General features: G+C 46.3%; 2 protein-coding genes across 2 annotated transcripts in view; one reads left to right on the top strand and one right to left on the bottom strand.

Annotated features, from left to right (window-relative positions):
* Positions 1-26,646, top strand: part of LOC119431215 (uncharacterized) — a 635,270-nt gene that overhangs the window by 221,585 nt on the left and 387,039 nt on the right. The window lies entirely within an intron of this gene.
* The window catches only part of LOC125940981 (uncharacterized), a 508,491-nt gene continuing 504,775 nt past the window's right edge, over positions 22,931-26,646 (bottom strand). Inside the window, exon 2 of the transcript XR_007464130.1 lies at positions 22,931-22,943. The gene's annotated coding sequence lies outside the window, so the exon portion shown is untranslated. The remainder of the gene's footprint in view (positions 22,944-26,646) is intronic.

Raw genomic sequence — 26,646 nt, 5'->3', positions numbered from 1 at the left:
GAGTGAAAAGGTTTATCAGTAATGTTCTGGTGTTGCTAATGTGGCAAAAGGTGAACGTAAATTTTGTAACACGTCAGCCATTTAGCTTGAGTTACATCAAGGCTGTGTGCGACCTTTACGGAGAGCCGCGCTCTGCTTAACTTGGCTCCAATGACCGTACCGATGAGGTGCTCAGGCATGTGAAACACATTGAAGTCCCGAAACTCTACTTGCGCAATGCGTTCTTGACGCGGTGAAATATAAGAAATGCGTTGTGTGCGCCCAACCCATGTATCTGGCGTGTTCTTGTGATAGATCAAATCGAACACTCAGGCGCTTTCGCATCGTCGCCGTTGGCGCCGTCGTCAGGACCGTCGTGCTGTACTGGTATAAACTGCGCATGCGCGGTCCGCATGTTGATGGTAGAGGGTCTCCAGAAATGTACTATCGCTTAGTCATGATCTCTCGCGTTGTAGCTTATACTAGCGAGATAGTGCAGTGCGTTTGTCAGCGACAACAACGAAAACAAGTAGACGCAGTGCCAGGCCAACACCTCCTAGACATGTTGTAGGCCTGCGCGTCACGTGTCATGACGTAAGCTATGCGTCACTATTCGCCGGCCCTAGCAAGGCAATGGAAGCGCTGTTTTGCAGCTGTCTGGCCCTGCGGCCGTCACTGTGGGTGTGGCTCGCGCTAGCACGAAAAAAAAAAAAATGTCACAGTTTCGCCCTAAGAGCGAAGCAATGAATGCGATAGCAACACAGCAATGTCATACGAAGTAAGGTGAGCGGCTTTGGTAGCAACAACACGCAGAACTGTTGTCGACGCCATCGGCGTTTTGCCCGCGTTAGCTCAAAATGCGTGCGGCGTTGGTGACTGTTGCTGGAGCCTCTGATATAAATAGGCACTTGGTGCCGCAGCTAAACGTCGCCTCCCTTCCCTCCCCCTCCCCCACGGCCTCTCGCGCGTCTGAAGAAGGCGCGTTTGCTCTACATATATGGTGATTGTAAAGGAGAAAAGAGACGCCTACTTCTGCAGCCCTTAAGCGAGCACGGCGCAGAACGCGCGTTTGTTCTCCGCCGCGCGTTCACTCCCCGTGAAAGACGCGCCCCTCGCGCCCTTTCACTCGCACATACAGCGTTCGGCGCGCGGCGACGATTTCACCTCAAAATGACGTCATACGGAACCTCACGGCGACGGCGACGGCGACGCCGACGGCAGAAATCTGCTTTTGAGTGTCCATATAATTGCTATCGCAATAAAAAGAAGCTCGCCAAAATTGTTAGCGGATTAGCACGTTACAGTAAAAAAATGTCACAGTTTCGCCCTAAGGGCGAAGCAATGAATGCGATAGCAACACAGCAATGTCATACGAAGTAAGGTGAGCGGCTTTGGTAGCAACAACACGCAGAACTGTTGTCGACGCCATCGGCGTTTTGCCCGCGTTAGCTCAAAATGCGTGCGGCGTTGGTGACTGTTGCTGGAGCCTCTGATATAAATAGGCACTTGGTGCCGCAGCTAAACGTCGCCTCCCTTCCCTCCCCCTCCCCCACGGCCTCTCGCGCGTCCGAAGAAGGCGCGTTTGCTCTACATATATGGTGATTGTAAAGGAGAAAAGAGACGCCTACTTCTGCAGCCCTTAAGCGAGCACGGCGCAGAACGCGCGTTTGTTCTCCGCCGTGCGTTCACTCCCCGTGAAAGACGCGCCCCTCGCGCCCTTTCACTCGCACATACAGCGTTCGGCGCGCGGCGACTGAGCCGTGCTCCCTCAAGGGCTGCAGAAGATAGCGCCAACCTTTCCCTTTCCCTCAAGAACCACTTACCGCGACGATTTCATCTCCAAATGACGTCATACGGAACCTCACGGCGACGGCGACGGCGACGGCGACGGCGACGGCAGAAATCTGCTTTTGAGTGTCCATATAATTGCTATCGCAATAAAAAGAAATGGGGGGATATTGTGATGCAACAATGGCGTTCATTGAAGCCTGTAGTTATTAGTTAATTTGCAATAGCCTTAAGCATGCTACTACATGCAATACTCATTCTTGGCTGGGTGTTTTTATTCACCTGGATGCATATAGACTTCGGAACTGTTTTGTCAGAATATTCAGCCTGGATTTCCGGCGGCTCTTAAACATTTCGATCCGGCCTTTACTGGAGCTTGCCCGCACTGTGCGGAGAAGTACTCGGACCTTTACCACATGGTGTGGGCTTGCCCATCCAACCCTGCCTTTTCCCCCTTACCCAACCCTACCCGGGAGGACTGGGAGGCTGCCCTGCTTGGCTGCTCAGACCTACGGGCCCAAAAGGCCCTGGTTAAGCGCGCCCAGGCGGCGGCTACCGCCACTGAGGTCCCGTACTAGGGACTCCACCTAGTGTTTGTAAGGGGGCGGCCTCTTCAGGGTCGTCCCGAGCATACCTTCTGGTACTTTTTGTCGTGCAATTAAACGTTTTTCACCACCACCACCCACAAAATAGGCAATATTCATGGCGGCAACAATACTTGTTCCGTTTGATACAATGATGCTGGGAATCTCAAAGAGAAGAATTCATTCCTGTAATGTAATTACAGAAACCTTCAATGCAGAAAACATACAAGCGTGACTATACAAAAAAAAATGGAAAAGGACTACAGAGATGAAAAACTGCACACATGATACAAACATTTGGGTTAGTACTCATCGAAATGGCTCTTGCTAGGTAAAAGGCAGGTACAATGAACAAGTGTACATACAACAGTAACTGCATCTACGCGAAAACTATTTATCGGCAAGTATACTAGGAATTCTTTTCTTGGCATTATCTTCTTTCATGTAGATATGCTGCGGCCAATTTCTTTCGATGACTCACAAAGCGGTGACCAAACGAGGGGAGGATATGTTCCACACTGCGCATGCGTAAGGTACGATACGAGTGCCTTCGTTCATCGTCAATGCATGCCCTCGCATGCATTGGCTGATACTCTGCACACTGGGTACGCAATCACCATGAGATGTTGGTTGTTCGGAACTTTATCTTCGTTATTGTCGGTAATACTGATTATTACCGCGATCTTCAAGGCCCACTCATTGTGCGGAGCACATTTGGCGTAGTCAGTCGCCCATAGTGCAAAACCTTTCCACTCTATCGACTTCGCGAAACTCTCTGAGGTCTTTAGAAAATGCCCCGTGCCGAGTCGCGTTGTTGATGAACTTGTTGGCTTTCCCCCATCACGCGTGTGCATCGCGTGCGGTGTGCCTCCGTTTGAGAAGCAGCACTGTGTGGCCTCCGAGATCATCTCGGAGATTATCTCGGAGGTTACGTTTGGTTATGTTAAATTACCTGGCACGACTTTCTCGCTGATAGCTGTATGGAGAGAGAGAGACATAAAAATAAATAGAAATGCAGGAAGGTTAATCAGATTGCAATATACGGTTTTCGACTCTGCAAAGGGGGAAAGAGGGAAAGGCAAAATAAACGATAAAAGAAAATAGAGTAAAGCACCATCGGGCTGAGCACAGCATAGGCGTGGAATAGAATTGAACCGCGCTGAATTGTGTAGGCGCTCGCACAGGAAGTTTATTCGAAGGTAGCGAACCGTCTGTTATGCTGGCGATCAGTGACTCACCTTTTGGATCCTCCGTTCTGCAAGTGATGGCAGAGAGCGAAGCATCACTTTACTCAAGGGATTCTAGCAGTGCCTAGCGGACTTATTCTGTAACGTTCCACTTCGGCGATATTTCGCTTTTCGCCTTCAGGCGCGCGCTGATTGGCTGGTTGAAGCAAAACGGGAAAATAAGTCACGCCACCTAGTAGTTCCGGTGTACGTCATTTTGACGTCACGGTGTCACTGGGTGCTGCCGACATATATATTGAATAAACGAACACGCCTGTGCCGTACTGCGGCCGATACATTCGAAAACAACATACCCGAGCCCCTCTGCACTGGCACGGTGCGCTCTCTCGCGTGTTTTGCGAAGCATTCGATTGCGCGTGTTGGTAGTGCATGCTGACGTCATGGGTAAGCAAGCCGGTTGATTTATTGAACGCGACTATCGCCTAGGCGAGCTATCGCTGAAGGGGAACGTTTCAGATTACGTCCTCATAGTGTATCGAGTGCATGCATAGCACACTTTTAGAGTGACGTAGTTTTCCTTTGATATGTGACACACTATTTTATTTTATAGGCTGCTGAATTTATTTTAAATCGCCCGGGGCACATTAGCAATACTCCCTGAGCTTGTCAAATCTAGAAGGCGAATATTAGCTTCACGAAAAATCGAAATGCATGATAATGCATTTACCGAAATTTCTATAATTAACATTTCAACTCATTACGTTACCGGACGTATTGCAGATTACGAATTGCAGTCGGTGAGTCCGCAATACTCATCCACATAGAACGTATTCTGAAGATTACGTAAATCATGTTAAATATACGCAGTTCCCGAAGTGTGCAAGAATGTGTATTGGTATCCCAGCTATCTTTCAGCTCCACTGCTTGAGAAGACGATTTGTTAAAAAAAAGTAAGTTGAACAACGGTTCCTTTTTACCACACGTTTGACACCGTTTACCTCAAAACTGGTGCTGATTTTCAAAATAAGGTCCCAGTGGGCAAGCCCGATGGAATTACTGGTTTCAGTTGTGAAATGGCTATACGTGTGTGCGTTAAAGCAATTGGTTAAAAGCTGATTGGTGAACATTTGTGAATTCTTGAATTGTTCATTTTGATTTCTTGCCCATGTAATGTCTGCCTCTTCGTGAGATTCAGCTCAATGAGTAGGTGCCGGCTATTAGCCATATGCGATTAAAAAAATACTTTAACGTAAAAAGACCATGTGGGCCCGTATTCACAAAAAGCTGTTACACTAAAATCGTTAGCAAGGAAAAATTGCGGACAATCCTTGCACTGGAGAACTCATTAGTGAAGGCATCCTGCCAATAGCATCCTGTCAATGGCAAAACTCCCCTAGCAAGAGAAATTGCTATTGGACTACTTGGTTCTTGCTTAGGGACATAATTGCTGCAAAAAGGAACACACAAGACGTAAAAGAAAAACGAACGATTACACGGGCGGTGTGTGTCGTGGTGTGCGTGTGTGTGTTTTACCTTATGTGCGAGTGCCTTTTGCGGAAAATATGCCACTTTTATAACAAAGCAGAAGAAGCACCTACTGAATAGTGCGCATGCCTACAGGTGCAGCACGACGAACAAAATGAAAAAAAAAAAGCCTAATCTATCTTTCAAATAGGCAGATAGACGTGTCGGTTAGCGACCGTGGTATCTCGTCCTCTGTTTCTCGTGGCTGCTTATTATTTGCCCTACGGTTGCTTCACCTTCGCATCGCGTTGACTGCCATGTGTGAAACGAAGTGTGCAGCATCAAGGCCGGGCCCACCGCAACCAAAAAGCGAGTATGGCGTCCGTCTTGTCGATGTGCGTTTCTTCGTCCTCGTTTTTATTTATTTATTGCGCCAAAACACATCCTCTGCAACGGCTAAGTGAGGACGTCGTCCCGCAGATGTAGGGGGCGAGACCATTCGAAAGAAAGGTATTGTCATTCTGCTCCATTAAAACGCTTTCTTTCGGGTCCCTCGTTCCCGCATACGTATACATCGCCCTGCGCTTGGGCCGTGCACCGTAACTAAATGCAGCACTGTAAATATTTACGTCGCTCGCACTAAACACCATTCTTAGGTGTGTTTACGTTCTTGGTAACGGTCTTCGCTCCGGAGGTAACCTCGTAAACAACCGCTCCATATTGTTAGGACCTCTCGAACTAAGCTATACTTATCTGTACATGTTACTTGCGAGGGCGGTGGGACCTGGTTACTCGATCGTCCGGCACTATTTCAAACTGCAATGTGTGGCTGGGCGGTAAACTTTCTCTGGTAGTAAATATCGCGAGAGGTTGTTTTGTTCAATACTATTTTTTATATAGCGAAGGATTACTCGAATGCCTAACGTCTTATCTGTGCTTCCACGCAAGGAGAACGCCTGCTGCTACGACACCGGACTGTTGTTATTTTGTCATAGGTTGTCATGACGACGTTAAAGGATGGGTCCGAACGCACACTTTACCTAGAGAGAGAGAGAGAGAGAGAAATAGAAGAGAGGAAAGGCAGGGAGGTTAAGAAGACGCACGTCCGGTTTGCTACCCTGCACTGGGGAAAGGGGGCATAGGGATGAAAAGAGAGAGAAAGGAAATAGAGATAGCACAGTTTCGCGCACATCTGAAGCTTCGCACGAAATCTACAGGCGGTCGCCAAGAGCCGGTCGACTTGAGGTCGTGCAACAAGGCTTTCGTGGCTTTCTGTGCCATCGACGCATACGGCCATGGTCCAAGGATCTTCATTTCCGAGAATGGTCGAGAATCCAGCCGGTTCAATGCTGTCCGGAGAGGTTCACGCTCGACGTCGAACTGGGGACAGAGACATAAGACATGTTCAATTGTTTCTCTGGTTCCACAAGAGTCACACATGGGCGTATCCCCCATTCCAATGCGGAACGAGTAGGCCTTTGTAAATGCCACTCCGAGCCAGAGGCGGCACAATACTGTCGCCTGAGAGCGGGAAATGTTTGATGGCATTTGAAGCTTCAAGGATGGGACCCACACTTTACCTAAGTGCTGACAGAAAGAAGCGCACCCATCAATTGCATCTGTTTTGGTGAGAGAGATTCGTATTTCTTGTGAGATTTCTTATAGATAGTAAGGGACATAAAAGGGAATGCGTCTCGGCAACTCACGACAAAATCTTTGCATTCTTAATCGCGCTGGTTGTTGTATGGCTCACATCGCTATGCTTAAAGCTGAATGAAAGAAACGTAGGACTAACGTATTTGATTTTTGAACGAAGCTACGTTACCACGGAAGCTGCGGCCACTGAGTGCCATATAGAAACAGTGAAAGTAGTAAGAAATAAACTTGCTTGCATATAGTATCGACATTTAATCAACCAAGGACGAAAACTATATTTTGTCGCATCTAGATAAGAGACGCAGGACAGAATTCAGGAATAAACGCTGCCGCGCAACCGTCAGCGCAGGCGGAGAATAAACGCGACAGCACCGCTACCACCGCCCACAGCACCTGAACCTTCAGAAGCCGCAAAAATTTATCGAGTCACAGCAAGTGCGTCTCGAAGCTAGTGGCCCGTTAGGCGAAAAATGCATCATGCAAGTCCATTGCGCTGGAAAGCGCGCCCTAAACGGATAAACTCCGAGTACAAAAATGGGTGAAACAGCGAGATAAATTCATTAGCGTTTTTTGTTAAGGAACGATGCGCTTCATTGGCGTATATTTATTGCGCTGAGTATATTTAAGTCGCATTTGTTGTTTCGTCGTGTAATTGCGTTGGAAGCAGCGCACGTGAGCGTATCGTACAAGACAGGCTACACGCATACACCTGCCCACTACGCGTGGGCGCTGTCCTCAGTTGAGCCATGTGGAGCGACGACGTAATTTCTGTGAATCGGAAGTTCGCAGGCGACGGCGAAAAAAATTGCTTCCGCATTAAGAATCCATTGCATGTGACAGCGAGCTCCGACGACGCATGCGATAAAAGAAGTCGCTGTCAAGAATGGTGCCAATTCTGACCACATGGTCAAAATTGGCACAATTATCCAAGATCTCCGACGCGAGAGTTTGGCAGCTGTAGCTGTTGAAGTTTGTTTCACGCAGTCCTTGGGCCATCTGTTTGCCCCCCTCGAAAAAAGAAAGAAAAAACCTCGACAGAATAGCACAATTCATTCGTCCCTATCAAAGATTCCATCTTACCCCTTAAGGTCGACGTTCTTAACCACGTGCGCAGCTGCAACTTTTAAGGGTGAAAACATTTTACCTTGCGCACCGCCGTTTAACTGATTTATTGTGAAATTCGCTAGAGTGTAAATTTCGCAAATAGAGCGCAGTTTACTAGTATTGCTACTCAAGTGCCACGGGAGCACAATGCGGCAGTGTAAAATAATTTACACCCGTAAAAGTAAATCAGCGTGAAAATGTGCCTATAACTGACTCACATTGTTACACCTTTTTCGGATGTAAAGGTTTGAGTTATAGACAGACTTACACCCTTCCTCGTTTTTAAGGGTAGAAATTATTTTACAGTGGGGTTGTGGGGGTGGTGTCGATTTTGTAGCTGCAGGTTTTACGTGACTATATACGGGAGCGCGAACTCAGTGGTGCTCTTGCCTTTTCTCTGTCGAAATTTGGCGGAACATTTCAGGCTAATAAGAAGCTTTAATGCCACACGTGCAAGAATACGACTCCTAACTAACAAACGCGTAAAGATGAACCTTTGCGAAACGTAGAATTGATATTCAAGTATTAGCGTGGTGATGACATCGCTAACGTAAATATGAATGATGTATGCCAATTTTCGATGTCACAGAAGAGTTACGACACAGCTGCTGCCATAGTACGACATAACGGCAGTGGCAAATAAAAATACTACAGGTAAGACAGGAACGTTAAAATGAGTAAATGTTGGCTAAGGTATATAGTAATAAAAAAGAAACAAATATGTGAGAAGAAAAAGAGTTATTTCAGATTACTTATGACCATTCATTTTTTCATAACTTACAAATTGCGCCTGGAGGAAGGCTTTCAAGCTTTCTATTCTCGATAAGTATACAGTTACAGGCTTTTGGTTTGACATGATTACGTACATCATACAGCGCGTACAAACAACCTCCATTGTTCCTACACGCTATAAATTATACGTATTGTATTTTACCACTCTTTCTAACTGTTGTTGCCGGTGTGACGTATTTGTGAAACTGTCTTCGCACACCCAAAATGACTGCTTTGGTTATGCGCATTTTTGTTTCACTGCGGCGATTGGGAGCTCGACGACATTATGCTTACCTCCTGCGTTAGGGCAATCATTGCAGGTTACATCAATTTAATTGAACCTCAAATACAGTCTGTCTGGTAAGGACTATTTGGTACGTTCCAGGCCTGTCATTTGGTGCTAATTTACCTGTCCACTAAGAATATGTAGCTTCTTGCATAACAGACATGTAGCCCCTTCATACTGCGCAGAAACAACTGAAAGTATTAAACTAATAGTAATAATAAATTCTGGAGTTTCACGTGGTCAAAAGGCAATCTGATTATAAAGCACGCCGTAGCGGGCGCCTCCGGAAGAGTTTTTACCTCCTGGGGTTCTTTAATGCGTACCTAAACTTAAGTACACATGCAATTTCTCATTTCACCCCCGTCCAAATGTGCCCGCCTACCGGGGTCGACCCATGGCCTGCAGGTCAACAGCGCATCGCCTATATATAAGTGCTAGTGTGGTGTGGACTAAGAACTTCTATTGGAATATTTGAAACGGCATATTCTATCGATAACAACTCTGTCCATAAACCATAACTAAGCGTGCGTGTTGCTATCAGATACGCTGAGCTGTTAAAGGGTGACTGATCAGCCTGAAAAACAAGCGTTATGAGGAAGGTAAGATGAGATATAGGTTTGTCAATAGACACGGAAACAGCCAAGAGGCCTAATAACTTTTCATTAGGTTATTATAATCGACGTGTGTGTCACAAACGGGAAAACTCATTGAAAAACAGCTAAATGCTAAAAGCCACATTTTTATGACACGCGTGTTTGTTACGTGCGTGTTTGTTATGGTCAAAACTGCATTTTATTTTTTTTTTCAAGCACGGCGATAAAGACGTGTTAGGTTTTCATCTTGACGCTGCGTTATCGGTTTCTTGCGTCATATGGCATTATTCTAAACTCACATTCCGGTGTTGGACGACAAAACAGTCTACATGAAAATAGCACAGGTTTTCTCCAACCCTGGCAGAAAGAATACTACTAAGTCACTTGCATGCAGTTATTCGGTCAACAGACCCTATATGCGGAATGAATATTTTACGTAATCTTTCCAGAGGTAACTAGAAAATAAAAGAAAAACAATATTTATGATGTGCATTACACTGCACAAAGTGTCTTACGATAATACATCACTTGGTCATGTCCTCTTATTCAGTAGAAAATAGACTGCGGCTTCAAATTATTCCTTCGCAAGAGCATTTACAATTCTAACGTGCCTGTGCTGAATGTTTGCAACCATTTCTGTCCTGCATATAGGTACATATAAGTTATTCTTAGCGTAACGTTTATCGCAGCAGAACTTTTCAGATAAGCAGCCGTCGTAAAACTTCAGACATAGTCGTTGATCTAGACTCTTCTGAATAACTGTGGTGGGCAATTCATACGAGGCACGCCAAAGAACAGTTTCACTTTTCTACGGCATCGTGGAACTCGGCGCGAGCAGACCACTCTCGCAACGGACAACGCTACGTAGCGGGTGAGAAATTTGCATATACATTGGACGCCTCGACATTTCCTTTACAGCGTCGAGACTGCACACATCAGTCTCGCCGCCTTACGTGAGCAGGGCGTTAATGAGAACCTTGAACAATCTTTATGCCCGTCGGTTTCTACGAATCAAGCCATGGCGCCGAGCTGTGACCTAAAGTTAACTTTTCTAATGCTACGCTGCCTTTGGACTAATAAACGGTACAGTTATGCGTTCCACACGGACATCCACGAGAATCGTAACGTCGCTTCACGCGATCCGTTACGCTTCACGCTTGCCTCCAAATGACGTGGCCAAAACGAGTCTGGACGTTATAAGCATTTTGCCTGACTCGTTTAAACATCTATAGTCAAACTTCAGGACAGCCGGTTGTTTACAGATTCGTTAAGAGAGCCTCGCTTTTTACAGAATTGCATCGCAGACCTAAGCAGTCCTGGAAACAAGGCAATCGTGAACACGGGCTGGTTATTAAACACACACCAGCCATCACTGTGTTCGCGTTTGTTTCCGGTTGTTTTACCCTGACAACGAAAGAGCGATTGTTACAAGTCTACAACTCACTACACCTCGGCCCAGACACGCTAAAGCTACTCAGTTTTGTACCTCTTCTCCCGGAAGGGCTTGTACTTGTGAAATGGGGAGAATATAGACATTCATTCATTCATTCATTCATTCATTCATTCATTCATTCATTCATTCATTCATTCATTCATTCATGTTCTAATCTGAAAGGTGATCTATATTTATTTGGAGTCACTATCGACGAATATAAATCCGCAACAACTAATAAGTGAAGGGACTATGCATGAACGATGCATTTTGCGGAAGTGCTGTTACGCAAACTATTCCTGTCGAAATTTGATGAGTATTTAGGTTGTAAGAAATTGCCCAACCGTGGCAAGATAATCCGCTATTCGCGATACGAACAGCCCATTTTATTTTGTTTGTTTGTTTGTTTGTTTGTTCGTTCGTTCGTTCGTTCGTTCGTTCGTTTAGGAGCCCAAAGCAGCGCCACTATAGATGCCCGAGAGTTCCTTACCTGAATATGATCCAGCTATTATCTACCGTGCGATCAATGAAGTTACTTAGAAAGAGTTCAAGAGAGGTTAAAAAGAAGTTACTTAAAAGGCTAGTTCCAAGTTTATATCATTGTTGTTTGCCTTGTCGTACTCATATATTAATTTTTTTTCACAGCTGGCTTTAACAGAGTAGACTTAACATTAAATGAAAGAAGTAGATGGTCGCTTACACGAGGTATACATGAAACATTCTTAATAAGGCCAGGATGAGAGCATAATATTAAGTCTAGGATATTGGCAGTATGCTTTGAAATTCTTATTGGTTCAGATACAAGTTGAGTTCAAGAAAATAAAGAACAAAGATCAAGAAATTCATTACACTTTGAATAATATGGATAACAAGCAGGTGGATCAGCGTTCCAAATTATATTCGGGAACTTAAAGTCCCCCATTAATATAACATTCACTGTTTAATGCAGCACAAAAAGTGTGTTTAGTGGGTAACGAAGTTCCGCAGTGAAACAGGACGTGTAAGAGGGAGGGTGGCAACAAACAGCGAAAATAAAATTTCGATGGCCTAGGTCAGCGCAGGCTCACACTATTTACAGCTCGCTGTGAAAGTTAACGTGATGACAAGGTAAAGATTTTGAAATGTCAAGCGATCACAACGGAGGATATGAAAGCGGGATATGTCAAAAAATGTGGTTGATCCCTCTTATATAGGAATCGGTATAGAACACGAAAGTGAAACGTGTCTTCACAGAAGTAGTGTAATGTTTATTGCACATTGATATATAATGTCTATTGGTGTTTTGTGGCTAAAGCGCCCTTAGGCGTTGATGCACCCACGCTGACGCCTGGTGGCACGTCTCCTCCATCACGACTACCAACGTCGATGACCATGAGCAACCGTCGTGCATATGGAAGCTGCACTACGCTGCACACGCTAGCACAACGCGAAAGACGAAGTACGTAACTGACACACTAATACAACGCGCAAGACAAAGCACGTAACTGAATCGTCACCGAGTCAAATCAGCGCGTACAGCGCGTCGTAATTGCAGCCTCCGCGATCAACTTCAGAAACATTTTCAAAGCTAATTTCGGAGGCCACGCTCCGCTGTGCTGAGTACGGTGAACACCACTACCAACGCCACCTAGGTGGCGTTGGTAGTGCTTCTTGATGCCAGCGTCCCTTCGAATGCTGGCATCGAGGCGTCGTAGTGGTGAGACCACCGAAGCGTTCACTGTCGGTGCGCGTTAGTGTCATAATGCAGTACTTCTCTTTTCTGCTCGTAGGCGGCGGCACCGCCCCGAACAAGAGCGCGGGTACACGGAGGAGTGTTAGATATATAAGGCGCGTCTGTGTAGCTCTCCGCAAATGCGTTTGTGGCGCAATGGGTTAAACGCTCGGCGATCTGTCGTCGCGGACCGAGAGGTCGTGGGTTCGATTCCCAAATTTTGCATGTTTGTGGAACTTTTTCTTCTGGTTTCTTTCTTTGTATTATGTTCTATGACGTATTTCCGTGACGGAAATACGTCATTGAAGTCTTGGTGGACCCCGGCATAAAACACTTTCGTGTTAAAATTTCCCCATTTGTACACTTGAGGATGCAACCACGTTTCAGTTAGAGCGATAAAACCGGCAACGCAGTTGTCGACGAGAGAGTTAAATGGGTCGCGGCTTGTTTGTCACACTTCTTAGCTTAGCAAGAAAGCACTGGGACATGTGCTGCTTAATCAACGACACCACCCCTCGCGTGCTCCCACGTAGCAGAGGGACTGCTTGAAGTGACAGCTTTACCTGCGCCATCAGGGAATGCGCGCTTAATTTGCTTGACTCTGTGACTCATTGAGACGTACAAGAAGGATTGGCTACCAATTAAACGCTTATTAAATCTTATTTGAAACGGGGAAGATTTGGGCTGGTGCTTACCAAATTCGATAAGCTTTTTCCTTGCGGGGCTTGTTGCGGGCGAGAAGTCCTCAGTATTGTGGCTTTGAGCATTTTTTTTTATTTTTGTGAGGTTTTTATACAGCGAAGCTGTCTATGGCTAGGCCATGGCGTCCGTGCGGAAGAACTATCATAATCAGCAATGGCTCGATCGAGCGTCGTCTTCTTCCATAGCTGGCTCGTTGGTGCCCCTCGGTGCGAACGCGCTCGTGCCACTGCTCACGCGTTCGTCTTGGTCGTCGTCTTACACACTCTCTGCGTTGCCGCTCATTATTCCAGCGTAGAATTTAACTTCTCCGCGTTGGTCCTGATATGCCAGACAGTCCGGATTGTGAGCATAACTCTGACCCATTACTCTCTTTTCATGAAATGGTCAAACACTATCAGCTTGGGCGCAGGCAATTCCCGCTTCCACACCCACAGCTAACTAGACCCCAATCTTCCAGATTGAAAATGGTACAAATGAGATCTTTCCCGTCGAGAGGAAGGTTTAGCCGCTTTGCTCCGGACATCGACCCACACTGCCCTGACTGCAATGAAGAGTATTGCTCGTTAGCACACATGCTCTGGCAATGTTCTGCGTCACAAAACGTCTCATTTAATAAACAAGAGGACTGGGAGGAAGCCCTTAAAAGTGGCTATCTCCAGGACCAACTAAGAGCTGTCCAAAGGGCTCGCGAACGGGCGGAGGACCATGGTCTTCGGGCCGGACTTGGGAGCGGCCCGCAACTACGACTTAGTAGTTCCTTAGGACCTTAATAAAGTTTTTTGACTGACTGACTCTCCTGTCGTAATGGGGAGGCCCCGTTATGAGGGGTATGAGCCATTGCTTAAGGGCGTATGAGACAGTCATTGTCTTACCTGACGGACAGATTTAATAACAGAGGTGACACGCAAATGTGTGTGCGTATCTATCGCCACAATGACCACCGATCAGGGCAATGGATATGTTTGTGCCTTTGTTCAAAATTCTGTGCCCCCTGCTCTGTCGGGCTCTAAACAGCTTCGCTGATCATCCATCTTCGCAGATGGATGACCAGAGATGGATGGTTCTTTCACGACAACGTCGTTGTCGTGAAAGAACAGTCTTATTCTTTCTGTTACAAAACTACGCGCGAAAGTACAGAGAAAACTTGGAAGACGCTTATACTTTGCCTTTAAGAGTGAAACGCGATGGCATTCAACGTCCCTGGCTGCTTCTCACGCTTCCCGGCAACGGCAGCTTATGTAACTGTAATGTTTACCGGGAAACGCTGGCAGCGCACGCTATGCACGAAGGCGAGCTTTCTGGTTCTTTTTTAACAGCGGAGCTGTTGTAGGTACAGGCTGTGCCATTCGTCTGTCTGTCTGCCCGCCGGTGTCACGCCGGGGCGCAACGTTCCCAGACCCACCAGTTGTGATGGGTCTGGGAACCTATCAATCAGAGGCGAGAGGTGGAGAGAGATCGCGCGCCCTTTTTCGCCATGAATTCTACTCGACGCCAGCGAATGCGGGAGCTCGCCCCAGAGCGGCAGTGGCGTCGCCGGGCGAATTCTACGTTTCGAGCACGGGAATCGGCAGCGAGACGGCAACAGCGGGAGGCTAATCCGGAGCTAAGCATAAGGGAAAGCTCAAGCCAGACGTATTCGCCGGGATACCGCTACCAGCGAGGATCATCGGTGGAAAGCGGAATCGAAACGGCAGCGGCGGGAGGCTAATCCGGAGCTACGCAAGAAAGAAACGCGTCAAGCGTACTTGGAGGAAAGCGAACCCTGCTTTATTCCAGCAAGGGGCAGAACAAAGACGCAAGCGCCGAGAGATCCCTTTGACCCACGGAGCAAGAGATTTTCCTCGACTGGGAGTTAGCAGGAAATGTTAAGCAGTAAAAGTCAAAACATCACCCATAATCACACGAAAAGCACTGGAAAACAAACATATTCACAGAAATACACACAATCACAAAAACCTAAGAAACCTACAGATAATCACAGAAAAGCACACAAAGTGACAGAGGAACACAAGAGAACCACAGCTCCGCTGTTTCAGCCGATTTCACATTGGGTTTAACTAGGTTTACTTTTTTTCTTTCCCTCGCACGGCGGGCGCCTCCGCTGCCGTTGATACGCGCAGGTGAGCACCATCTACATCGATCGTGTTGCAAGGATCTGAGCGGCGCGCGCCGCTCTGCGATTGCTGGGAACGTGGCGTCGTGCGTGGGCCGATCCCGGAGGAAGTGCACAGCCGCGCCGAACAATTACATAATTTTCAGGTTTTCGTTATTCTTTCGCACTTTTATTATTTCATTCTGGGAAGATTTGAACTAAAAGACATGCACTGCCGGTGTTTTCTTTCATGACATTTGTTTGCGGGCTGTGCATTCTCAAAATTCCGAGGTATAATTTTGTCACGAATGCAAGACAAGGTATGAGCAACTTTAGTGATACGATGATGTGGCAATGTTTACTGATAAAGAGAAGTTTATTTCAACAAACATACACATGTGCACTTGACTTCAGTACAGGAAAACTTTCAAATGCTAACAACACAGGTACATACATTTCTTGTTTACACAGAGTTCCCAGAATAATTCGGGTTAAGCACTCTAGAATAACACATGTATATTTATAGAACTCTCCAGCTGGCACCATTTATGCGGTAGAGTTGGAGTGTTGTACAAGTGAACATTTATGGTTAAATACAACAAAAAAAGCCCATACGTGAGCTCGACTCATGGCGCACGTTCCTTATATCTGAACACACCAAGAATACATGCCTATAGTAAACTATGTGACAAAACAGTTCCTTTTTGTTGGCTAACTGGACTGTCAACAATTCATATGACAGGAAGTTTTTTAGGGTCCTGAACACACTGCTGCCACAGAGCGGAGAAAAAGGTCCTATACAGCATGTCATATAGCAAGGCGTGGCATATGCATATATCTACATAAATATGGCATTTTTCGGTAACGGACAACGCGGGACAAAGCGGACACTGGATTTTCTCTGACACGGGGCCCTTAACGCTACCGCGTGCAAACTATCTGTGTAACTATACCACATGTTCAAGATCAAAGGAATAGTCGGCGCCGTGTTAGCGAGCTAGAATTTTCTTCTAATATGATAATAAAAACTAATAGGAGGTTGGCCTGAGCTAGTATGCTCTGACCTGTTGACAGGGAAACCAAGAAAGGGCATAAAGAACAGCTATGAAAGATACTGATGATACATTAAACCTCGTTATAACGAACTTCAGTACTTAAAAAATTCTCTGTATAACCGAGCAATCTGCTTGTTTTACCAACTTCGCTATATCGCGGTTTACCTGTATACAATAACCACGTAAGACATTTGTTTCCTTAAGGTCTGGGGTCTTTCCCGCTGCACTTCGAATAGTCCATAGTAGCACTTGTTGCTGTTCTTGGTGCTGTGCGGAAACACATTGCGGTCAAAATAGTACTTTCCGACAATGATTTCCCTCCGATGCCTGCCAGCATAGCACAAGGAGACACCCTGTAAATTAAGGCAAACAGAGGCTGCATTGCAAATGTGGAATGTCGGTGTCAGATTAGCAGCAATATCTTCGGTAGAATTATGCGAGCGCATAGAGACCTCCTTTACCATAAGATCACCAGCCCTTCCCCTGTAGAGAAAATGGGGGTAAGCGAAGCTTTGCGTGTTTGTATCTGACCTTCGTGAGGGTAACGTAAAGTTCACGACATGTCACGGCAGTAAAACATAAACGTTTAATAAATGTATACAACGAGGGACGTTAACGTACAACGCAACGGAAGGAAGAGTTGCACGAATGGGAAACAAAAGTAGAAGGAAAAGGTACGAAAAGTACCACTAAAGAAAACGAAAAGTAGTAGGAAAGGGAAGGGAAAGTAGTAGGTCAAGTACACACACGACAAGCTTCGCTTACCCCCATTTTCTCGACAGGGAAAGGGGTATTGATTTTCCCTCTCTCTTTCTCTCCCTCTTTTTCTTTCTCAATCTCTTTCTATCTCTCTTTGTTTCTCTCTTTCTTTATTTCTTTTTCTCTCTCTCTTTGTTTCTTTATTTCTTTTCTCTCTCTCTTTGTTTCTTTCTTTCTCTCTTTCTGTCTTTCTATCTCTGTCGCTTTCTATCTTTCTTTCTTTTTTGTCGTCCCTGGTATGTGCCATTGAGCTTGGACCCTTTCTGCACTATTACCAGGCTTACAAGTGTCGGCGGTGGTGGTGGTGTCATGGTGAAAAGTGGGCCGATCTTCGTGGTAGTGCAGAAAGGGTCGAAGCTCAATGGCACGTAACAGGGACAAAAAGAGAGTTAGAGAGAGCGAGAAAGCAAGAAAGAGAGGAAGAAAGAGAAAGGAAAGAAGAGAGAAAGAGAAAAAAAAGAAACAGAAAGAAAGATAAGGAAAGAGAGATAGAGAAAGAAAGAGCGAGAGAAAGAAATAAAATCACCAGGAAGGTCAGATACACACACGACAAGCTTCGCTTACCCCCATTTTCTCGACGGAGGAAGAGCTGGTGATTTTTAAAGCAAAGCTATATATGTCTAGGCAAAATTATATATGGCTAGGCGAACTCGCCTGTGTACAGAAAACTATCATTATCAGCACTAGCTCGAGTGTAGTCTTCTTCCGCAGCTGGCTCGTTGGCGCCCCTCGCGTTGTGCTCGTGCTCGGCACGCGCTCGTGCCACTCCTTCCTCGTTCGTCGTCGTCGTTTTCTTCCACAGCTGGCTGCGTTGCCTCTCATCATTCCAGCGTAGAATTTCACTTGTCATATGTCGTCGGGAGGCCGTGTTTACGGGTGTACAAGCCATTGCTTGAAGGCGTATGAGCCATTCATTGTCTTACGTGACGGACAGATTCAATTTTTAAGCAATTTATTTTCGAAGAATCGCAAGTGGCAATGGCGGGCGAATGCTGCCAACCACGCCGCCGAGCAATCTCGAGACATCGAACGCAAGCGACGACGGCGGACTGCATGCATACCGTCAGTGAAGTCGTTTTCTCAGTCGCAGCCAAACGTGTGTGTAACCTCATAATTGAGAAAAACTTTAATGAACCCTCGGGATCAACCCAGTGATAAACACCGGGGCCGCACGTTTCAGCTTCGCTATTTAACCATCTTCAGGGAGTGGAAGGGCCGACTAACTTTTTTTTTGTTGTTGTTGTTGCAACGGTCTTTATTGACACGGGAGCTAGCAGCACACAGTTTTTGTGGGCATGTGTATGCGTGCCGAATGAGATAGACGAGGTGTGGATCGCCCGCATACTTGTGCCCGACGCAACTGCTAGCAAACAATGTCCTCGTCACCTAGTCGCGCAGAGGAATGTGTCGCTATACAAAAGAATTACCAGTCTGCGCGAACGAGCTTTCAGAGAATGTCGACATGAGGATAAAAAGAAAAAAATCGCAGACCACTCCCCAATCTGTGTTCAGAGCGAAGCATGCTGCTCTATTTCCTATGGGACCCCCTTGGGTTCGAATGATGTTAGATTTTCCCGTGTGTTGGCTCCTCTGTAGTATGTGTCATCAAAACCGTGCACTATATTCCATTGGCATGCTTTGCCGTTAGTAATCGCCAGCAAAGCACTTCGGGGGTTACAATATTGTGCTGCAAATATGCAAGAATTATGTGCCCTTGGCATTACCAAGTCGCATTGTTCCGTTGTTAGCCGGTATTGACACAGTAGTGGCTTGTCGAATTCGGTGCCTATTTGATGACGGTAGAACTAGTTTGCACAAGCGCCGCACCGTATTAAGGTGGCTGGTTGTAAGTGCACCTCCGTCTATACTGGAATTCAGTTCCTGTCGGACTACGGCGTACAAAGGACGATCGATGCTGAAACACGCGGTAAGACCGGTAGGGCGGGTGTGGCTTCTAATTTGTGACCTTGCAAGTCCACAAAATGATGTCCTAAAGTCACTGTGCAACGGCTATCACTCCTAATTACAGGCTTCAGGCGTGGTTGTTCGCTTCTTTTGGTTCCCATTTGTTCGTGGAGCGCGACTACTAAGGCCATATTGCCAGACTACAACAGATTTTCCTGCTACGGTGACTTCAGTCGTTTTTGTTTCTGAATGTCCCGTTTCTGAAGCAGCCTTGCGTGGACTCTGCAAATTTGTTTCGACAGTTATTAGCTATTGAAGATGCATTACTCTCGTTCCTTCTTTGTTGACGTCAAAGGTAGCGCCGGCTTTCGCAAGTCCTGATTATTGTTCCTTTTAGATAGACAGATGCTTTTGCGGTTTCCGTTTTTCTTTCCTTTTCTGTCTTTTTACCATTGTGTCTATCAATTAAAGGATTGATAATTACTCACGCGGAGGAAAATTGGGCAGCCTAGTTTAGGCCCTAAATAAAGTCAGCGAGAAATTCGAGCTGAATAAGAGCCCAGCAAGCAGTGTGATTACTCAATTTCATGTATTGCTCGCGCGCCAAAGAAGCACATGAACTGCACGACAAATCATCATAGGAAGGTGAGCGTAATGGTTGATTCGCCCAGCTCTTTATCATTACCATCTTATTACCTTTATGAAGTGCTCTGATATGCTACTATAGGTTTTAGACTGTCCCCTTCCCCATACTTGTTTTGTTTGTTTGTTTCAATTTATTTGTTTTACATACATCTGTCTTTGTCTTTCCCCACATAGAAGGTAGGAGGCGGCTTTGTTTCTTCTGAAGACTATGGCTTAGCTTTCTTGAGGGCAGTTGCCTTGCTGTACAGTAGTTTGTATTTCTAATAGCAGCTGATTCTATAAGCTTTCCGCGCTGACAGGTATGTGGCACAATGCTATCAGCATTTAAACACCTACAGAGAGAAAGCAACTAGCAAAGAAGAAATAATAGCTAGGAGGCTAAAGAAGCTGGCGCCTGTTTCACTACGCGACACTTGGAAAACAGGAAAGGATCAAGGGAAGAAAGATTAAGCGTGCGCAAGCACGCATAGGAACGCTCAGCGACATAGTCGCAGGGGCTATTGCATTCGAGTTGGCCTCAAGCAGCAACGTTACTGAGCCACCATCTGCACGTCAAACCAATGCTTTAAGACATATTTATCAGTAAGCATTCACGTGTTCGCAAAGAACTACAGTTGCTTCGAAACATTCGGAAATAAGTATGTGTATTTTGTACAATATGAAAGTTTGATAAACAACAGCTATCACTCATGAATTATTTATTCACAGAACAATAAAAAACGTGTACGACAAATGCGAAGCGAAGCTTTCTGCAATGTTTGCCCCTGATTGTAATGATGTTCGCGCTTACATTGGCCGGCATGCTTATGCTTAAGTTAGTGCTCGCTTTGGTATACACACGTGAATGAAATGAATGCATGAACCATCTGATCAAATCGTTTGTTTCTCATTGATGAGGCGTTGTGTAGATGTTTATTGTACATCTTGGAGCTGATGAAGAACGCTGAATGATTTCGTAACATGACACATAGCACGTCGTGGCGATGAGCTGATCCAGAGCTATGCCACGCCAATATTTATTGAGTGTAGAAACGACAACGAACGCCACACTCCTGGGAAGAGTCAAAGAAAGCATTGCTTAATAACACTTAGGTTTCATACTCGTCGTGTTGCGGGGACACGTCCATAAATGGTGAGCTAAGAATGGGCGCATACCCGGTGATACATACTCAGTGCCGAAGTTTTCATTAAATGATTCATACTTCTTGTGTTCCAATCGCGTAGCTGTCCGGAGGTATTGGCTCAGAACGAGTACGTAACCAGTGGCAGATAACCATTTGCACATACGTACTGTTACCAGAGTTGTATATTTGGCAACACAGCAACTGCCATATACCCAGTGGCACAATTTGTCGATATATATTCGGAAATATATTCGGATTCACAAAGAATCTCGAGAACAAGTCAAGCACCGCACAAGGAGCGATGGGACGAAAAATGTTAGGCATAACGTTGAGAGACAGGAAGAGAGCGGTGTGGATCAGAAAGCAAACGGGGATAGCCGGTATTCTAGTTCGCATTAGGAGGAAAAAAATGAAGCTGGACAGGCCATGTATTGCGCCAGATCGATAACCGGAGGACCATTAGAGTTACAGAATGGATACCAAGAGAAGGGAAGCGCAGTCGAGGATGGCAGAAAACTAGGTGGAGTGATGAAGTTAGGAAATTCGCAGGCGCTAGTTGGAATCAGCTAGCGCATGGCAGGTGTAATTAAAGATCGCAGGGAGAGACCTTCGTCCTGCAGTGGACATAAATATAGGCTGATAATGACGATGATGATGATGATCTATTTTAGGGATATCGAAAAGAGTCAGGAAGATTCTTAGAAACAACTGCGCATGCTCGTTTGCAAGACAGCAACACTGCACATCTGTCGTTCGGAAAATGTCATTTGGAAAGCACTACACCGACACGTATACAGAACACTTATTTATGTTGCTTTGGAAAACGTCTACACTGAATACGGCTTCTTGCTTGGATCCGTCTCTGGCTAGCTTTTTTATTTTGCACACTGTCACAAATAAACCAACGAGTAAAAAAAAAAAAAAAAAAAGCGTACACTGTATCAGAGGCATCATTATACAGAAGTCAGGTTGCGATGCGGTGAAAACCGAAAGTCAAGTTTCGTCACCGGCAGAGGAGCTTCGATGCGGGGAAAGTGAAACCAGTGGGCTCTGCAGAGGGAGCCTTAAAAAGAAAAAAAAAAAAAAAACGGTTTCACATATTGCTCACACACAGAACGTTTATTGAAAGAGCTGAACATGCCTGAAAGGAAATGGTCTTGCTAGGAGTAAAAACAGTCTAGACACCGGTACAAAAAAGCAGAAGTCCTAGTGAACTAAAACGTGCTCAGAAATTTGAGAAAAACGATTACACACTACGCGAGAAAGTGTTGATAAAGGAATCTTGGAAAAGACAACTTTCCATTTCAAGACCACACGGCGTCCATATCAGATCGTTATGTACCCGGTAAATAAGCACGAAGACAGGAGGAATTAACAGGAGAGGCACCACTGAAACAGACACCACAAAGAAACGTTCTCGATGAAGAAACTGTTTTCGCGAACTAATAAGGGTGGAAGATTTCTGAGCACAAAAGAAGCATGCAAGACTTCATTACTGCGCCCTAGGAAATAAGGCGGTACATTTCAGCTGCTCTCTTCAAAAGAAAAGTATGGGCAGGGCGATAAAAAAAAAAAAAAAAACACCACGTTGTACAACAATACAATATTAAAAGTAAAAACAAGTGCCTCTTTTCTGTCTGTATAGAAACCTCTAGTGATTCCGAAAACGGTTTTCTGTGACGACGTTCGAACAGTGTAGTGAATTAATGAGTGGCAACCAGCGGGTTCCAATTTCGATGTCATGCCGCAAACAGGAGCGTAGTCAAGTGAGGAACATCGAAAGTACGCTTATATTTCGTTTGGAAAGGCCCCCTTGTCCGGGCTTTTCAAGTAATTTTGCATGCGCGTGCCTAAGTACTTGTGTTAGTGCAGTTTTTATTGCGATAGCAATTATATGGACACTCAAAAGCAGATTTCTGCCGTCGGCGTCGCCGTAGCCGTCGCCGTCGCCGTCGCCGTCGCCGTGAGGTTCCGTATGACGTAATTTGGAGAAGTAATCGTCGCCGATGATAAGTGGTTCTTGAGGGAAAGGGAAAGGTTGGCGCTATCTTCTGCAGCCCTTGAGGGAGCACGGCTCAGCGCCAATCGTCGCCGCGGTAAGTGGTTCTTGAGGGAAAGGGAAAGGTTGGCGCTATCTTCTGCAGCCCTTGAGGGAGCACGGCTCAGCGCCAAATCGTCGCCGCGCGCCGAACGCTGTATGTGCGAGTGAAAGGGCGCGAGGGGCGCGTCTTTCACGGGGAGTGAACGCACGGCGGAGAACAAACGCGCGTTCTGCGCCGTGCTCGCTTAAGGGCTGCAGAAGTAGGCGTCTCTGTTCTCCTTCACAATCACCATGTATGTAGAGCAAACGCGCCTTCTTCCGACGAGCGAGAGGCCGTGGGGGAGGGGGAGGGAAGGGAGGCGACGTTTAGCTGCGGCACGCAGTGCCTATTTATATCAGAGGCTCCGGCAACAGTCACCAACGCCGCACGCATTTTGAGCGAACGCGGGCAAAACGCCGATGGCGTCGACAACAGTTCTGCGTGTTGCCGACGCTGCTGCATGTCCAAGTTTATACAGCTGATAAAGCTAATATCATTACTCCGTATAGCTCTCTACAAATTTGCTATCGCAATTGATGCTTGGCCTTTCAGGTGAAACTGCGACCACTTTTTTTACAATATTGTTACCTTGCCGAGCACGTTTTAATTTCCTGTAAAAAGCAAGGGGGGGGGGGGGGGGGGTGTCGCTTCCCAAATTGCGTTGCAAATGTGCCTTCAAATGAACTTACGATGAGAATATTTTGTTCATAAGAGTTACAAGAGACATCAAAGAAGAAAAAGCCGAAAGCCGTGACAGAGCTTTGGTTGTGGAGTACTTCGCGTCTGCGTAAATGTGCTGCCCTCGTGGTTAACACGTATGACCGATAAACAGGTTAAAAAAAAAGTTGCCGCAGTTTCACCCGAAAGGCGAAGCATCAATTGCGATAGCAACTTAGTAGAGAGCTATACGGAGTAAGGATAGTAGTTTTATCCGCTGTACAAACTTGGACATGCAACAGCACCGGCAACACACAGCACTGTTGTCGACGCCGTCGGCGTTTGGCCCGCGTTCGCACAAAATGCGTGCGGCGTTGGTGACTGTTGCCGGAACCTCTGATATAAATAGGCACTTAGTGCCGCAGCTAAACGTCGCCTCCCTTCCCTGCCCCCCCCCCTTCCACGGCCTTTCGTGCGTCAGAAGAAGGCGCGTTTGCTCTACATATATGGTGATTGTAAAGGAGGAAAGAGACGCCTACTTCTGCAGCCCTTAAGGGAGCACGGCACAGAACGCGCGTTTGTTCTACGCCGTGCGTTCACTCCCCGTGAAAGCGCGCGTCCCTCGCGCCCTTTCACTCGCACATACAGCGTTCGGCGGCGCGCGGCGACGATTTCATCTCCATTGACGTCATACGGAACCTCACGGCGACGGCGACGGCGACGGCAGAAATCTGCTTTGGAGTGTCCATATAATTGCTATCGCAATAATATAAACATATAATGACACAGTGTTACTACGAGGCAGTGCTGTCTTCTCATCTTCAACTTCAGTTCTTTTATCCGCGCATTTGGATGACATGTAGCCGCCTCCATATACAACCGCCTACCTATTAAAGTTCTATTAATTTTCAGTGTTTTGCGAAGTACGGATAGTATTGCGTTTGCACCCTCCTCTTCTTTTCGCCCGTCTTTGCAAAGCGCCTAACCTAGGCAGGTTCTCAGTTGGACATTTTTTTTTCTATGTGAGGTCATGGCTTAACTGGACTACATGACTAAGAAAGTTATGATAACGAAATGCGGCTAGTAAAGTTATGATAAAGGAAAGTTATAACAAATGCGGCTAGAGAAGTCGTCATGAACGAGCAAATTTGTTATAACGAAACGGAAGTTCTTGCCCCCTGTACGTCCCACATTAGACTGTCGAATTTTTGATGTCAAAGCGTACCACAGTTACCTAGCCCTAGCTAGTCAATATGTATATTTCTTCTCGCCTGAACGCCACCTTAGTTCATTCGGCGACTTTCGCGCTTTGACGACATCGAAAGTGGTAATACGCAGAGTACAAAAAAAGAAAAAAAAAAAAAAACTAATTGATTAGGTGGATAGAAAATGTGATAAGAGACGCGGTGGCTCCGAATGCAAAAAAGCAGTAAATGCAGAATTTCGCCATAATTTTCATCTGAACTGTTTATGTTAGACCTGTAAGTATGACAAATGGTTCACATAACCCTGAAAACTTCAAAAAATCAACAAGAAATTCACCAGCCCTTCTTCTGTCGAGAAAATGGGGGTAAGGGAAGCTTGTCGTGTGTGTATCTGACCTTCGTCAAGGTAACGTAAAGTTCATGACATGTCACGTAATAAAACATAAACATTTATTAGATTTATACATCTAGGGAATGGAACCTACAACGCAACGGAAAGGGAAAAAAGTCGCAGTTTCACCCAAAAGGCGAAACATCAATTGCGACAGCAAATTAGTAGAAAGCTATACGGAGTAAGGATAGTAGTTTTATCAGCTGTATAAACTTGAACATGCAGCAGCACCAGCAATGCGCGGAACTGTTGTCGACGACGTCGGCGTTTTGCCCGCGTTCGCACCGAAAGCTCGCGGCGTTGGTGACTATTGCCGGTGCCTCTGGGGGCGGCTCGGAGGTGTTCGACGAGATCAAAACGGGACACTCGTCGAGCAGCGTCGAAAGTCTTTAGCACCTTCTCGCCTCGCAACATTTTGTAACGAGAGCTACATTAGCCATATTCTCGCCGTGTCGCTGTGGTCGGTGGCCGCACCGCGAGCTGAGCCGTTGCCTAGCAACCGACCCAGCTCGCCGCGCCTACTGGCATGATGTCAAAGGAGGAGCCGGTGAAACACCGAGCTGAGCCGTTGCCTAGCAACCGCCGGCGTTGCATTGCCGGAGGAGCCGGCGTTGCATCGTATATATAGAAGGGGCGGCTTGGTGCGATTCGTCGGCAGATATGAAAAGTGAGTCGGATCGACAGAAAGAAGCCAGGCGAGCCGAAGAGACAGAGGAAGAACGAGCCGCACGCCTCGAGAAGCGTCGTAAGTACGAAGCGGCCAGGCGAGTGCATTCGGATGAGGATGGTTCGTCGTCTAGTTCGGCATCTCGTGCCAGGGCCGCGGATCAACGACGGAATGAAACACAAAGCTAAACAATAACATTAACCGTACCTCTCGCTACGCACACGCAGGCATAACTGAGTTAAGCCGCAGCCAATTTTTTTATATAAATACGCATTTGGTGCCGCAGCTAAACATCGCCTCCCCTCCCTCCCGTCCCCCCACGGCCTTTCGCGCGACGGAAGAAGTCGCGTTTGCTCTCCGCCCTGCGTTCGCTCACCGTGAAAGCGCGCGTCCCTCGCGCGCTTTCACTCGCACATACAGCATACGGCGCGCAGCGACGATTTCATCGCTGTTGGACTGTATACGGAACTTCACGGCGACGGCGACGACGACGCTGACAGCAAAATCCGCTTGGAGTGTTCATATAATTGCTATCGCAATAAAATTGCCCGAAAAAGAAACAAAAGTACCACGAAAGCGAACGAAAAGTAGTAGGAAAGGCAAGAGAAAGTGGTAGGTCAAGTACACACACGACAACCTTCGCTTACCCCCATTTTCTCGAGAGGGGAAGGTCTGTTGATTTTTTTTCTTTTTACTCTCTCTCTTTCTTTCTCAATGTCTCTCTCTCTCTTTCTCTCTATATCTTTCTTTCTCTCTGTCTCTCTTTCTTTGTTTCTCTCTCACTTTCTTTCTCTTTCTTTCTTTTTTG

This window comes from Dermacentor silvarum, chromosome 10, assembly GCF_013339745.2.
Source record: "Dermacentor silvarum isolate Dsil-2018 chromosome 10, BIME_Dsil_1.4, whole genome shotgun sequence".
Classification (NCBI taxonomy): domain Eukaryota; kingdom Metazoa; phylum Arthropoda; class Arachnida; order Ixodida; family Ixodidae; genus Dermacentor; species Dermacentor silvarum.
Note: the sequence above shows the minus strand (reverse complement) of the source record. Positions and strands in the feature narration are given on the sequence as shown.